This window comes from Bidens hawaiensis, unplaced genomic scaffold, assembly GCF_021521415.1.
Source record: "Bidens hawaiensis isolate Kalapana, Puna unplaced genomic scaffold, B.hawaiensis_p1.1 tig00027318_1, whole genome shotgun sequence".
Taxonomy (NCBI): domain Eukaryota; kingdom Viridiplantae; phylum Streptophyta; class Magnoliopsida; order Asterales; family Asteraceae; genus Bidens; species Bidens hawaiensis.
The window spans coordinates 26314-41063 of NW_027494415.1; positions in this window are offsets into that span (position 1 = coordinate 26314).

The window sequence follows — 14750 nt, forward strand, 5'->3', positions numbered from 1 at the left end:
AGAAAAAAATAGAGAAACATAGTGGCATGGATGAAAACTGATGAACTATAACCGTTGCAAATTTTATATGATTTAAGAACAATCAATGCATGTGTTATTAACTTAACATTAGAATGGATGTTTTATGATGTCCTATTCTGTATGCATCAAGTCGATATTTGATTATTCAGTATGCACCTAATGTAACGACTTTCATTATTATTTGATTGAAAACAAAAGTTACATGATTTAATTTCAAAATTTCTATTTCATTGAAAAGAAAATTTACATAATAAAATTTCAAAATTTTCTAAAAAATAGACAATTTAAAACAAATGGTTTTATTATTATAATTAGTATTTTTTTTTATAATATGATACATGTAGTATTATGTAAATTCGTCTCTACAAGCCGTTGACAATCGCCTGTCACTTTTGGTGTTTTAACTACTTTTCTGACCACAAATCGTTGGGAAGTCACCTCTTTCTCCGTGAGGCACCACCAGAGCTGCTAGTGCACCCCCCACCCCCTATCATTGTGCTATACATCGTCTTTTTAAAACTAAAACAGAGTTGATACAAATTACAACAAAGCTTAGAGATGATCATTCAAACCGGTTCCTGGAACCGAACCGGTAGACCCGAACCGGTTCCTACCCGTTTTTTGTAGGAACCGGACCCTATCTGATTCAACCAGATGATCCGTGACCGGTTCTTGCGTTTCTGAGTGGGGGCGGGTAGGAACCAGAAAACCGGTTCCATCCGGAACCGGTTAGGAACCGGTTCTAGCCGTTGGATCGAGTATAGCCGTTGGAAATCGTTTTTTTGGCCGTTTTTTGACCGTTGGGGTCAAAAATAGGATTTTTTTTGGCTCCCCCAAGCACCCCACTACTAGTATAAATAGGTATTTGGTGTCATGGGTTCATCACAACACTCAAAACGCAAACCCGAACGCAAAAAAATACAAAAAAACGCTGTTACAACGTTTTGAGTTCTCTAATCTCTTGTTTTCTCTTCTTCTATATTCATATTTGTTGTTATGGCTGCCTCACAATCATCGGTTGGTCAAGGTTCCAACGCCGAACCAAGTTTCGTTCGTATTGTACCTCATAATCGTAATCAAGAGATTTGGTGCAATTGGGATTTGGTTGAATTGAGTGACCATTCATTGAAGGCTCGGTGCAAGTTTTGTGGGGTTTATTTAAACCCACTTTCGAATTCAAATTTGAAGAAACACATCGAAAAACCGTATTGCAAGGCGTTGAAAAAGAACGTCGATTCGCAACAAATGCAAATGGATAGTGAAGGCGGAATATTTACATACCAAATTGATCGAGTTCAAGATCGTATGGCGAAGTTTGTGATTCAATAAGCTTTGCCGTTTAGCCACTTCGACAACCCTCGCTTAACCGCCATGATTCGAGATACGCTTCAACCACAATACACTCACGTAAGTCGTCATACTCTTAAACGTTATTGTTTAAAATTGTGGAAGAAGGCCAAAGAGGTACTAATTGCATATTTTGAAAATATAAATACGGGAATAAACTTAACTGGTGATGTTTGGTCGGCTCCACATGGTCTACCCGAATCTTATCTTTGTGTCACCGCTCGTTGGGTAGACCCGTCATCGTGGGAAATGATGAAACGCACCATTGCTTTCGAACTCTTTGAGTATCCACATACGGGAGATAATTTGTTTGAAATTTTAGATTATGTTATAAAAACTTATAAACTAGAAAATAAAATATTTTCAATGGCATTTGATAATGCATCGAATAATACATCGGCGGTTGATAAATTAAAATTAAAATATACGTCGATTTGCAATGGTGTATTTTTTCACTCAAGGTGTGTTGCACATATCATTAATTTAATCGTGCAAGACGGACTTGCTTCAGATGAGGTTACATCGGTTATAAACGATTTTAGACTAATGATACATGAAGTTTTTAAGAAAAGTAAAAAAAGACAAATGGATTATAGAAAATTTTGTAAAGATACGGGAAGAAAAGCTTTGGGAGCTAATTGGGATGTACCTCATCGATGGAATTCCACTTGCATAATGTTTCAAAGTGCTTTGGAACAAAGAGAAACTTTACAAATGTTTCATTCTAGTCTTGCCGAGAATGATTTGGCAATCCCCTTTTCAAATGAGAAATGGAAAATTATCAATGACTTATCGACTTTTCTTGAAGTTTTTAAAACATTAACTACGAAACTATCGGGAACGTATTATCCGACAAGTCCCTTGGTTCTTTCGGAGTTATTTTTAATGGTTAACAATCTTAAAGAATTTGAATATAAAAATCCAATGTTTTCAAACATCATATTACCAATGAAGTTTAAATTAAAAAAATACTTTCTTGAATTGCCACCGGTTTTTACTTGCGCCGCCGCTTTAAACCCAATGTTAAATGTTACGGGGGTTGAATGTGTGATAGACGGAATTTTTTCAGCCTTAGATATGCATGAAGTTGACCCAAACTTTTCAACAGAGGCAAAAAATTATTTTAACTTGAATTTTAAATTTATGTATGACTTTTATTTAAATAAATATGGGTCAAACATACACATGCCTATGCCGGGGGGTCTTCATCAAGTTCAAGTGCTACTAGAGTACGAGATCCCATGATTAACCTTATGAACACCGTTCGCAACGTAATGGCTAAAAAACAAAGGGGTAACACCCCTTCAAGCGAACTAGGAAGGTATAGTGCAAATGATACTCTACCGGTTTATCCGAAGAGGAATATGGCACTTTTGATGTTTTGGCTTGGTGGAAGGTAAAGGAAACCGAGTTTCCGATTCTTGCCACCATGGCCCGTGATTTACTAACCGTCCAAGCTTCTACGGTAGCTTCGGAATCCGCTTTTTCTCTTAGTGGCAGGGTAATATCGGTGAGAAGAGTAAGACTAAATTCGGAGTCGGTGGAGATGTGCATTTGCTTAAAGGATCACTTGGACTCAATCGATCGTATTCAACACGTAACCACTCTCGAAGATGAAACACCACTTGATGTTCGAGTGCACGACGAACAAGAAGGCATTTCTACAAGTAATTCTGAGGAAGAAGTCGCCGCTCAATAATTACGACGAACAAGAAGGCTTTTCTAGAAATAATATGTCACAACTTTATATTTATAAGTTTAATGTTTTGTTAGTTTGTTTTTGAAGATTTTAAAACATGTAACCTTTTTTTTGAACTTCTTAAAGTAAATAAAATGAATTTTATGTTAATTGTTTTTTTTATTTTTCATGTTATACAAATACGAATCGTAGTTTAGAATCCAAATCGCAAACGAAAAACGAAAAAAAAAAATTTTTTTTTACATTGTAACCGGTTGGAACCGGTTACAGTACAGGAACCGGTTTAGGAACCGGTAAGAACCGGTTAGATAGGTTAGGGGTCCGAGTGTGGGAGAACCGGTTCGGTTCCCTGACCGGTTCGAGCCTGGAACCGGTTAATAATGGGGTTTTGAATATACCGGTTCCGGTTCCTAGTCCCAAATCGTTTTGAACATCTCTAACAAAGCTAATCAAATTACTAAGACTAAATCAACAGTTTGAAATATATAATACTAGCTTTTGAAACCCATGTATTACACGGGATAAATTAATGTATAAATTACAATGAATAATTTAATACAAATAAAAAAAATAATTAAGTCTCTTTATATTATGTAAAAAAATGTATTACAAATACAGTCGTTTTATATCATCAATTATATTTGAATTTTAAATCGAGAATGAGTTGTTCTACTATTGGTATGCAATGATGAAGCAATGCAATTGGAAGCAACATTTAAAACAATGAGGTCTTTCGATGTGAAAGATGTAGCTAAAGTCTTTCACAACAATGTTATACGTTCCATACCCGACCAAAGACAAAAAAGACACCAAATTTTCCTTTTTAAACAGTTTTCTTGTTGTCCTTATAAACACATTGTTGTTCAACAATCACAATAGTCTTATAATAAAAAATGAAAAATTTGTCTATGATTTTTAAGACTAACTATTTGTAAAAAAATATACATTATTATAGCTTTCTTCAATATTAAGATGTCTCAAAAAAATTTACCAATTACATATATGCATTATATGCGCGCACCGCAAGCATGGCGTCTAAGAAACTAAATATTATCCTTACAATTTAACACATATTTTATTATATTCTAAAGTGATTGGTATATACTATATTTACAATTTAACACATATATGTATAGTTTACTAAATTAACCGAAAAATAAATAGACGGATTTAAATCATATATTTATAATTTATAAATTTATATGACAGTGTACAAAAAAAACCAATAGATAAATGAATTTATTTTTAAAAATTAGATCAACTTTAAGCATATATTTATAATTTAATGATTAAAACAATTATTTCGTAAATTGAAAGCAGATTAGATTTTTTTTTATTTACAATCTTTAACAATAAACATAGTATACTACGTTAATGATAATATTTAAAATTATATTCTTTTAATATTTAACTAACATAGTTTGTTGTTGATTTCTGAATTTCACCAAGTATGTTGTGAAATATATTCTATCAATGTATAAAAGTATAACATGTAAATGTTTTTTTATAAAAGTGTATAGATATAATATAAATAGAGTAAAGAAAATGAATAATTTAATCATGTTATAGATATAATATAAATGAAGTGTAAAAGGAAAGTGAATAATTATTTATATATGACATATATTAGTTTTGGAGGGAAAAAAATTGGTGAGGATTAACCACAAACTGACATGTGTCACAATTATTTTACTTTATTAGAATATGCTGATTTCCTCCCAAGCCAACATACACATGGGTTTAGACCATCCGTAGTCGTGGGGTTATGCTCGCGTTTTGGTGTATAACGCTGGGGGCACACCCCCCACCCCCCGACGTTTTGGCTTTTTTTTTAACGTTGTACATGTAACGCGAGAATGTGGCTCAAATATCAAAAAAAGAGCCGTTAATATTAGTTACCGTTGGGGAATAAAAAAATTATTATTATTATTTCCTATATATTAAACCAACTAATCCCCAATCAAAACTCATCAAACTTATAAAAAATCTCTTTCAACTCTATAATTTCTCACACAAAATTCACTATATAAAGGATCCTCCATCTATATATAAACGGTGTTACGGGCCCGACCAACAAGCCGACGACGACGCGGAGGAACAGGCGGTTACGAGTGCGATTATGCTCGCGACAACTTATATGAGTTCCGTTACGAGTGCGATTAGCTCTCCAACCCCCCCCCCCCCCCCCCCGCGGGTTTCAAAAAAAGCACATATTGAACGAGATCGTACCGAAGCCAACAAACGGTTGATGGCGGATTACTTCTGCGACTCGCCGAGATACAAGAACCCGAAGACCTTTAGGCGTCGTTTTCGGATGTCTAAAAATTTATTTATGCGCATCACCAATGATTTGGAGCGTGAGCTTGATTACTTTAAGCAAAAGCTGGACGGTCGAGGGACGCTAGGATTTACGGCTGTTAGAAGGTTACGTCAGCCGTACGCGTGCTCGCCTACGGAAACACGGCCGACATCAACGACGAGTATTTAAAGATGGCCAACAAAACAACTCGGGACACCTTGAAGTATTTTTGTTACGGTACGTTTTTTTTTTATAAATAATTTTATCACTTGTTTACTTTAATCATTTATTTTATAAAAGTTGTGTAAAATATAGTAATATTGAAACTATATGGACCACATTATCTGAGAGAGCCCAACTGTAACAATCTACAACGTCTTTACGAGGCACATATAAGGGTGCATGGTTTCCCCGGCATGATAGGGAGTGTAGATTGCATACATTGGGAATGGGCTAATTGTCCAACTGCATGGCGAGGTCAATTCACACGAGGTGACCAAAAGGGACCAATGGTCAGCCTTCAAGCGATTGCTTCATACGACCTTTGGATTTGGTCGGCATTCTTTGGTGTTCCCGGTTCCAACAATGACATAACCGTCTTAGAGCAGTATCCTGTGATGGTGAGTTACATATCTGGGACTGTTCCCGTTGCTTCGTTTTGGGCTAATGATAGCTTCTACCATCATGGGTACTATCTGGGTGATGGAATATATCCAGAGTATGCGATAATCGTTAAAACATTCAGAGAACCGATGGATGAAAAAAGACAGTATTTTAAGAAAGTGCAAGAGTCTGCGAGAAAGGATATCGAGAGGTGTTTTGGTGTTCTTCAACAACGATGGTATTTTGTTAAAAATCCTTGTCGTCTATGATCTTTAGAAAGAATGAAATGTGCTATGTATGCGTATATCATAATGCATAACATGATTATCGAGGACGAGGAAAGAGCAATATGTCCAACTTTCATACCGGACCCGGATCCACCACGGACTCCGGCAAGTATAGAGCAAATACTCGAAAACTCGGATTCCGTGCGATTAAGAGAGATACATAAGGCACTAAAGGAGGATTTGTCCAACATCTTTGGATGTATCGGCCTTTTCCTGGTGAAAACGATGATCAAAACGAGGGAAACAATGAAGACGATGATTAAGACGACGACGACGATGGCGAAGACGATGAAGACGAAGAGGGCGACGACGACGAGGACGAAGAGGACGAAGACGACGAGGAAGACAACGACGACGAGTAGTTTTTTTTATTTTCATGTAATATTTATTTAATAAAATATTATTGTTATTTGATTATTCTTATTAAAAAATAAAAAAAAAACAAAAAGTGTAAAAGTGACTGGGCGCCACGTGACGTATAACGCCTGGGGGTGGAGAGTTATGACTACACCATGTTTTTGTAAAAAATCATAACTCTGATTGGGCGCCACGTGACGCATAATGCCTAGGGGTAGAGAGTTATGACTACTCATGATCTTAATAATTTTATAAATAGAAAATATACTCTTATATATTTGTGACGTTACTATTAAATAAGCATCTCATACACTTAACTAGGGGTGTGCATGGTGTGGTTCGGTGCGATTTTGGGCAAAAACTGAACCGAAAACCAAACTTTCGGTTTTTTGATTTTTCAAAACTGTTCGGTTTTGGTTTTTTTGGTTTTCGGTTTTTAGGTTCAATTCGGTTTTTCTACTCGTATTTTGGACCAAAAAAGTTTGACCTAAGATATTAAATTGAGCTTAATATTGTTTTAAAAAAAATAATAATGATTAACAAAATATTGTTTATTTGTCCATAGAATATTAGGAGCTAAAAAAGATACGTACATTCAAATTATAAATAAAATGTAATATAATCAATAGCAAATGTTAAATTTAAAAAAAATATTCAAGTTGATAAAACATAAACTATTAAACCAAAATGTAATACAACATAAACGATGCACATTTAATAGAGTAATTATTATTTTTTGTTATTATTATTATTATTAGTCACATGAATAATTTAAAAACAACTATTGGTCGGTTCGGTTATTACGGTTTTTTAGTTTTTTTTGTTATTTCGGTTCGGTTCGGTTTTTTGGTTATTCACAAAACACAAAACCGCACCAAAACGAATATTGGGGTTTTTAATAAAACTCAAAACCGAACCGTTGGTTTCTAATTCGGTTTGCTTTTTGCAGTTTTTTCGGTTTCATGCACACCCCTACACTTAATACTTTTAACTATAAATCATTTATACAATCTATAATCTATAATATATAAACGAAAACATAAAAATACTACGTGTAGCGATGTGGTCGCTCCCTTTTTTTGGAATCACCAGATTTGCTTGATTTTTAGATGGAGGCTTCTCATGCATTTGAACCGAATTCATGGTATGGGTTTTATCAAACCCATATATTTTTAAACGGGTTATAACATCTCAATAAATTAAAAATTAATCTTACCAAATATTTGATATAAAAATCCTATAAAGTAGGGATATACTAAAAATTAATATCTGATTTAATTAAAAAGCATATATATTATTTATAATTAAAAAACCAATTCTATCGTAAGTAAAATAAGGGTATTGAGTCTCATCAAACCCATATAACTTTTAAACCGTGTTATAACATCTCATTTATTTGTGAAACAGTTTATCATCAAACCCATAAATATATTATTAACTTTCATATAATAAACAAAAAAAAATTCAAAAAAAATATTAGAAACAAATAGTATAAAACAACCCCCGTAATACGGGGGGATAAAAAACTAGACGAAAACATAAAAAAACCTACGTGTCGGGATTTGGTCGCTCCCCTTTTTTTGGAGTCATCAGATTTGCTTGATTTTTAAATGGAGGCTTCTCATGCATTTGACCTGAATTCACGGGTATGGGTCTTACCAAACCCATATATTTTTTAAACGGGTTTATAACATCTCACTAAATTTAAATTTATTCTCACCAAATTATTGATGTGAAAATCCTATAAAATAGAATATACTAAAAATTATTATATGAATTTTTTTTTAAAAAAAAGATATAATTTATAATTAAGAAACAATTTTTTAGTAAAAAAAATAAGCGGGTCTTAGGACTCAGCAAACTCATATTACTTTTAAACCAGGTTATAACATCTTAGTTATTTGTGAAACCCTTTTATCATCAAACTTTGTAGATTATAAATTTCCTTACGATAAATAAAATTAAACTCAAAAAAGTATATAAATAATATTAAAAACAAATAATATAAAACATCCCCTGTAATACAGGGAATAAAAACTAGCTTCTTGTGAACATAAAAAGTAAATAGAAACAAAGACTCACTTTCTAAAAAGCAATTGAATTGTCTTTTTTCCTTTACCACGATCGGTGGAATTAGCTTTTCACCCTCCTCCACCTTTGGAGTGTTATGAGATTCATCTTTAGTGCTCTAATCATGATTATTATAATCTGTATCATAATATAGCTATAACAGTTATCGTTGATTAATTCTTTAACCCCATAATGAATTATTGAGGCCAAACTTAAAAAGCAGAACTCAAATATTTTTTAAAAAGAAACATAATTTTAGACAAACAAACAAGTTACCAACCATTCGCGGGCTTATAGCGTTTTCTTGAAATCGGGACCTTTAAGATCTTGACACATGAGAATATAGTGGTGCACTTTATATATGAGTTTGGTATAAAGAAAATCTTTCTAAAGAAATTTCTTTTCTCTTTTGTTATCATAACTGAAATTTAAAGGAAGATAAGCCTAATTAAGTTGATGAAAAGTTTTGGATTTGCAACTTATTATAGGTTTCTTATAATGATAAAAACAATATTTTCTTTTTTGCTTCCAACTTTTTCCACTTTGTTCTACTATAGCCTAAAATGATTGAAACAAGGACTTTAATGTATTTTTATGTTATGGTACTTTTGTTTACTAGTGACCAAACAAAAAGTGGTGTCACATGTATAGCTTCGTCATTTTGTAGAATATTGAATTCAAAATATTTTAAAACTTCAAAGTTACTTGTCGCTGTATACAATTTAGTATGTAAAATAGCGACCTAATAAAAGTCATGTTAGCGACCTAAGACCTATTAAAAGTTACGTGTCGTTATACACAAATTTCGTTAAGATTCTAAACATTTTCTGTGGGATTTTACACATTATTTTCTCAATTAATTTATTTCAGTCTAAAAGTCCTTATATACTTATTAATTGATAATCACACAAGTATTAAAATTATATTGTACTCCTCCCCTTTTTTTCTTAAAAAATACCAAACCCAATGCTTAACAAAAATTCCTAGAAGAATTTTTGACAGATCATCATATCCACCATTTTTTTCTTATTTCTTTCTCTTCACTAAAATGACTACACTCACAAATATTTTCGCTCCCTCTATACTTGATGAAGTGCAAAACCTCGCCTCTCCTTACTCTCTCTTCCATGTCATGAGTCACCTCATCAAATGCATGCTAAATGCATTGCATTGGTGATTGTCTAATGCAATACATCTATCTATACTACTAAAACAAAACTATTTTTTCACATTTATTCAGCTATAGTAGTCAACTATGATGTCAACAAATACTATTACCATTTATAAAATTATTAACAAAGTTACAAAAGTAACTTTATGTTGGAATACCATATGCCCGAGACACATAATTAGGTTAATGCGGCTAGCCGTGTTTGATCCAAGTCGGGTCATACCCAATAACGAGTTAGACACACACCAATTATATATATTTGTTAAGATAAGATCTATAAAACAAATACAGGACACGATACATTCAGAAAATCGGGTTTCTGAATATTTACTTGAAAGTGTTAAATAAATTAATTGGTTAATTTATTTATTCAAATAATTATTATTGGAATAATTATTTAACTATGTATTCTTTTATAAAATGGTTTATAAAAGATGGGGTGTTTATATATTTTATAAAATATAAAATAAAATAAAAAAAAAAAAAAAAAAAAAAAATTATTATTATTGGGGCCGGTTTTAGGGTGGGCCCCACACCCCATGTCTTGATCATATCATGTCATACATTTGGTGAAGTATACTTGATAAGAAAACCAAAACACCATGCTTCAATAATGATGGGTTATGATAAAAAGGAAAGATCATGATCAAGCCATACATAATAGAACAACTTTCAAGTAACACATTAACAACTCTTCCTTTCTTTCTTTCTTGTTCACGGCAAAAAGAAAAGGAAAGGCTCGGGTCTCGGGTTTTTCGTGTTCAAGCTTCCTAGCATAGCTCGGTGTGTGTTGGAGGCTCGGGGTATATTCCGTTTGAGGGTTTTCCTTTGAAAGTCTAGCATTCACATCATCATCTTCTTCAACCATCTACTAAACTCTTAAAGGGTTAAGAATGTAAGTATTTACTAGCTTGATAGTTTAGCTTTTCCGTATCATTTGATCCTTGCTTCGGGTTTCTAATAAATAGATTATTGGTAATCTTAATACTTGAATGAACTAGGTTGTTCATGAACATATCTTATATAAACTTGTAAGATATACATATATAAACATATGGATAGATATGTTTAGTTTGTAAATATCACGCTTCCGCCTTAATTGTGATTAGTTAAATGGTTAACTAAGCTTGTAAATTCCATAGAAACCCAACAAATGGCATCAAGAGCCGGGATACGGGAAACTAAGCTTCGGGTTCTCGGTTTTATATTTTTCCCCTAGAAAGATTTTATACAAAAAATTAACATGCATGATTTTTTTTGTATTTAATCTTGTTATTGTTTTTGGCTTTGTTCAAAAAAAAAAAAAAAAAAAAACCGAGTATATGGGCCGAAGCCCAAATCGGGTGATTTGGGCCGAAGCCCACTTGGATATGGTTATTGGGCTAACCGGACATAAAAGGGAAAAGGCTATATGGGCCGAAGCCCATTTTTGGTTAAATGGGCCGAGCCCATGAGGTTTTTAATTGGGCCGAAGCCCATGTGTTGTGCACATGTGGGCCGAAGCCCATAATCTAGTTATTGGGTCAAGCCCAAATGGGTTGGGCTAGGTCCGATAAAGTCAAGGGGTTTTGGAACGGGTTCCTAAGACATAAAGGGTTATGTTTGTTAAATACTAGACCGAGCCGTAGACCAAGTGGATGTTTGTTTGTGGTTGATGTTGTGATTGTAATTAATTATTCAAGTTTCGGTTTGTAATAATTAATTAGGGGCAATTTTGTAATTTTGTAATTATTTATTCATATGGGTATGTAATAAATAGGTTATTTGTATTATCTTTATTTTATAGAAAAATGTATTAGGACATTTATTTTGTAAAATAAAGAAGATTGCAAAATTGGAAGTTTGGGCCTAATTGGGCCGGGTATGGTGATAATGGGTCTCACAAGCCCATTAAAGGGATTCAAACCCAAAAGGACCTAAGCCCACCAATTGAGCCCAAATGGAAGCTTATGGAAGCTAAGGCCCAAGTTCAAGCCCAATGGATCACAACGGGGTTGAAGAAGATGCTCGAAGCATTTGGATGCGGGATCGAGTGGGAGCTACAACATCCATGTGTCATGTGTCCCTTAGGATTGGACCTAAGACACACACTTGTTTCGGCTAACAAGTGTGGTCTAATTTAGTGGCTCGTGTCTAGTATAATTGTGTATGCTTGTTAATTAATTGATTGTTTGATTGTGTGGTTGTTAGATATTAGGATATCAACTTCGTCACATAGAATTAATTAACAAAGCATAAAACGGGTTCTAATAATTATCGGTAATTACGTGACACATAGTTTAATAAAATGGATTTATTAACTAGCCGTCTCACGCCCATAATAAAATGGCTTTATTATAAATTAGAATTTTGAAAATGGTTTCAAAATATCATGTTACTAAATGCATGTTAGAACATGATTTAAAGTTTTACAACTAGAATTATTAAAACTAAAAATCCCTTTTAAAATTAAGGATAATAAGTTAAACACCATCCTTTTGTATAACGCTTAACATATTAGTAAGCTCTTAGTGGGAAAAAGGTCACCTAACCGCGTAGAGTAAATTAATATGTTGAGGTAATATTGGCATATAAATGGGAAAAAGGTCACCTAACCGTTTGTATGTTAATATTACAAGTTGATACAAGTAGGACGACTTAAATTAGAACCATGTGAAGAGGGTCACCCAAGCATGGGGTCTAATAGGTGTTGATGGGATAAACATGCCGACACGAAATATGATTTCGAACCGGTCCCATAAACTCTAGAAGTTGCAAAAGGGTTTGCAATTGTTATGAATAACTACCTTGATAAACCGACAATGGGAAAAAGGTCACCTAACCGGAGTCGGGTTTATCGTTGGATTCTAGATTTTAATTATTAATTATATTTGGTATATATATAAAAGGGTATTAATAATTAAAAAGGTAAAACACTAAAATGAACTTAATTAAAATTCTGCAGATGGCCGCACACGTCGACGACAACATAATCCCTAACGTCCAAAATGTCTCTCTCCGATCTATTCTCGCTAAAGACCGTCTTAACCACAATAACTTTTCGGATTGGTTCCGAAATTTAAGGATAGTTCTAAAACAAGAAAAATTATATCATGTTTTGGAAACACCTATCCCCGAAGAACCGGAAGAGGGTAGTGAGGTCGAATATATGAATTGGGTCAAACTTACGGAAGATTCCATTCAAGTGTCATGCCTCATGTTGGCGACTATGGTTCCCGAAATCCAAAAGGATTTCGAAAACCATAATGCGTACGACATGATTACTCAACTTAAGGAAATGTTCCTTAAGCAATCAAGAGTTGAAAGGTTCGAAACGGTTCGAGCCTTGCATGCATGTAGAATGGATGATAATCAACCAGTTTCAACTTATGTACTTAAGATGAAAAGTTACATTGATCGCCTCGCCAAGCTCAATTGTCCCATCTCAAAAGAGTTAGCAACGGATTTGATCCTTAACTCTTTGTCGAAAAGGTTCGACACTTTCGTATTAAATTATAACATGAACGGGTGGGACAAAACCATTGGAGAACTTCACTCAATGCTTAAAACAGCCGAGGCGAGCATGGGCAAAAGGGTTTTACCCATGTTTGCGATCAATGAAGGTAGATCCAAGAATCGATCTCAACCCAATCTTAAGGCTAAAGTAGCCAAAAGAAAGGGTCCTCCTATGCATCTTAAGGGTAAGGGCAAATCACCGGTTATGGCAAAGAAACAAAAGGTTATGGAACCGAGGGGTCATAAGGATGATCCTTGTTTTGGTTGTGGGGAGACCGGACACTGGAAACGCAATTGCCCGGTCTACCTAAAAGAGCTAAAAGACAAGAGGAATGCGGCGCATACCTCGGGTAATGTCTTTATGATTAATGTTGAGCTAAATCTTATTTCTTCTAACACATGGGTATTGGATACCGGATGTGGAACTCATATTTGCAATTGGTTGCAGGGGTTCAAAAAGAATGAAGACTTAAAGAAGGGCGAAGTGAATCTTTTCATGGGCAACGGTGCAAGGGTGCACGTGGTCGCTAGAGGAGACTTCACTTTATCGCTTCCAAGTGGTTTGGAAGTTGTTTTGAGAAATGTTTTGTATGCTCCTAGTTTGACTAGGAACATTATTTCTGTGCACCTTCTTAGACAATGTAATTTTGATTTTAAATTTGTAAGATCAGAAATGCATGTATCATCTAATGGTATCTTTTATTTTAAAGCTGTACCAAACAACGGTATTTATGAATTGGTTCATGATAATACCTTAAATAGCTCATTATATCAAACCTCTACTAAAAGACTCAAAAAGGATTTGAGTGATTCCTACATTTGGCATTGTCGCCTTGGACACATAAACAAGAATCGTATAAATACTCTCCAAAAGAAAGGTCTTTTGAAAACAAACGAGTTAGGTTCGTTTGATGAGTGTGAATCTTGTATTCAAGGCAAGATGACCAAAGAGCCTTTCAAAGGTACAAATGAAAGGGCTAAGGATTTGTTAGGTATAATACATACGGATGTATGCGGACCTTTCAAGCCAACTAGTAGGAATAGTGAAAGGTACTTCATTACCTTTACCGACGATTTTAGTCGATATGGGTATGTTTATCTAATGAAACACAAACATGAAGCCTTTGAAATGTTCAAAGAATTTCAAAATGAAGTACAAAATCAGCTCGACCGAACAATCAAGGTACTCCGCTCCGATAGAGGAGGCGAATACCTAAGTGATGCTTTTCAAAGTCATCTTAGAGATTGTGGAATTATTTCACAGCTCACTCCTCCTGGAACTCCTCAACATAACGGAGTATCCGAGAGGAGGAATCGAACACTGTTGGACATGGTTCGATCAATGATGGCACGAAGCTCACTACCGCCATCATTTTGGGGATATGCGCTACTCACAGCGGC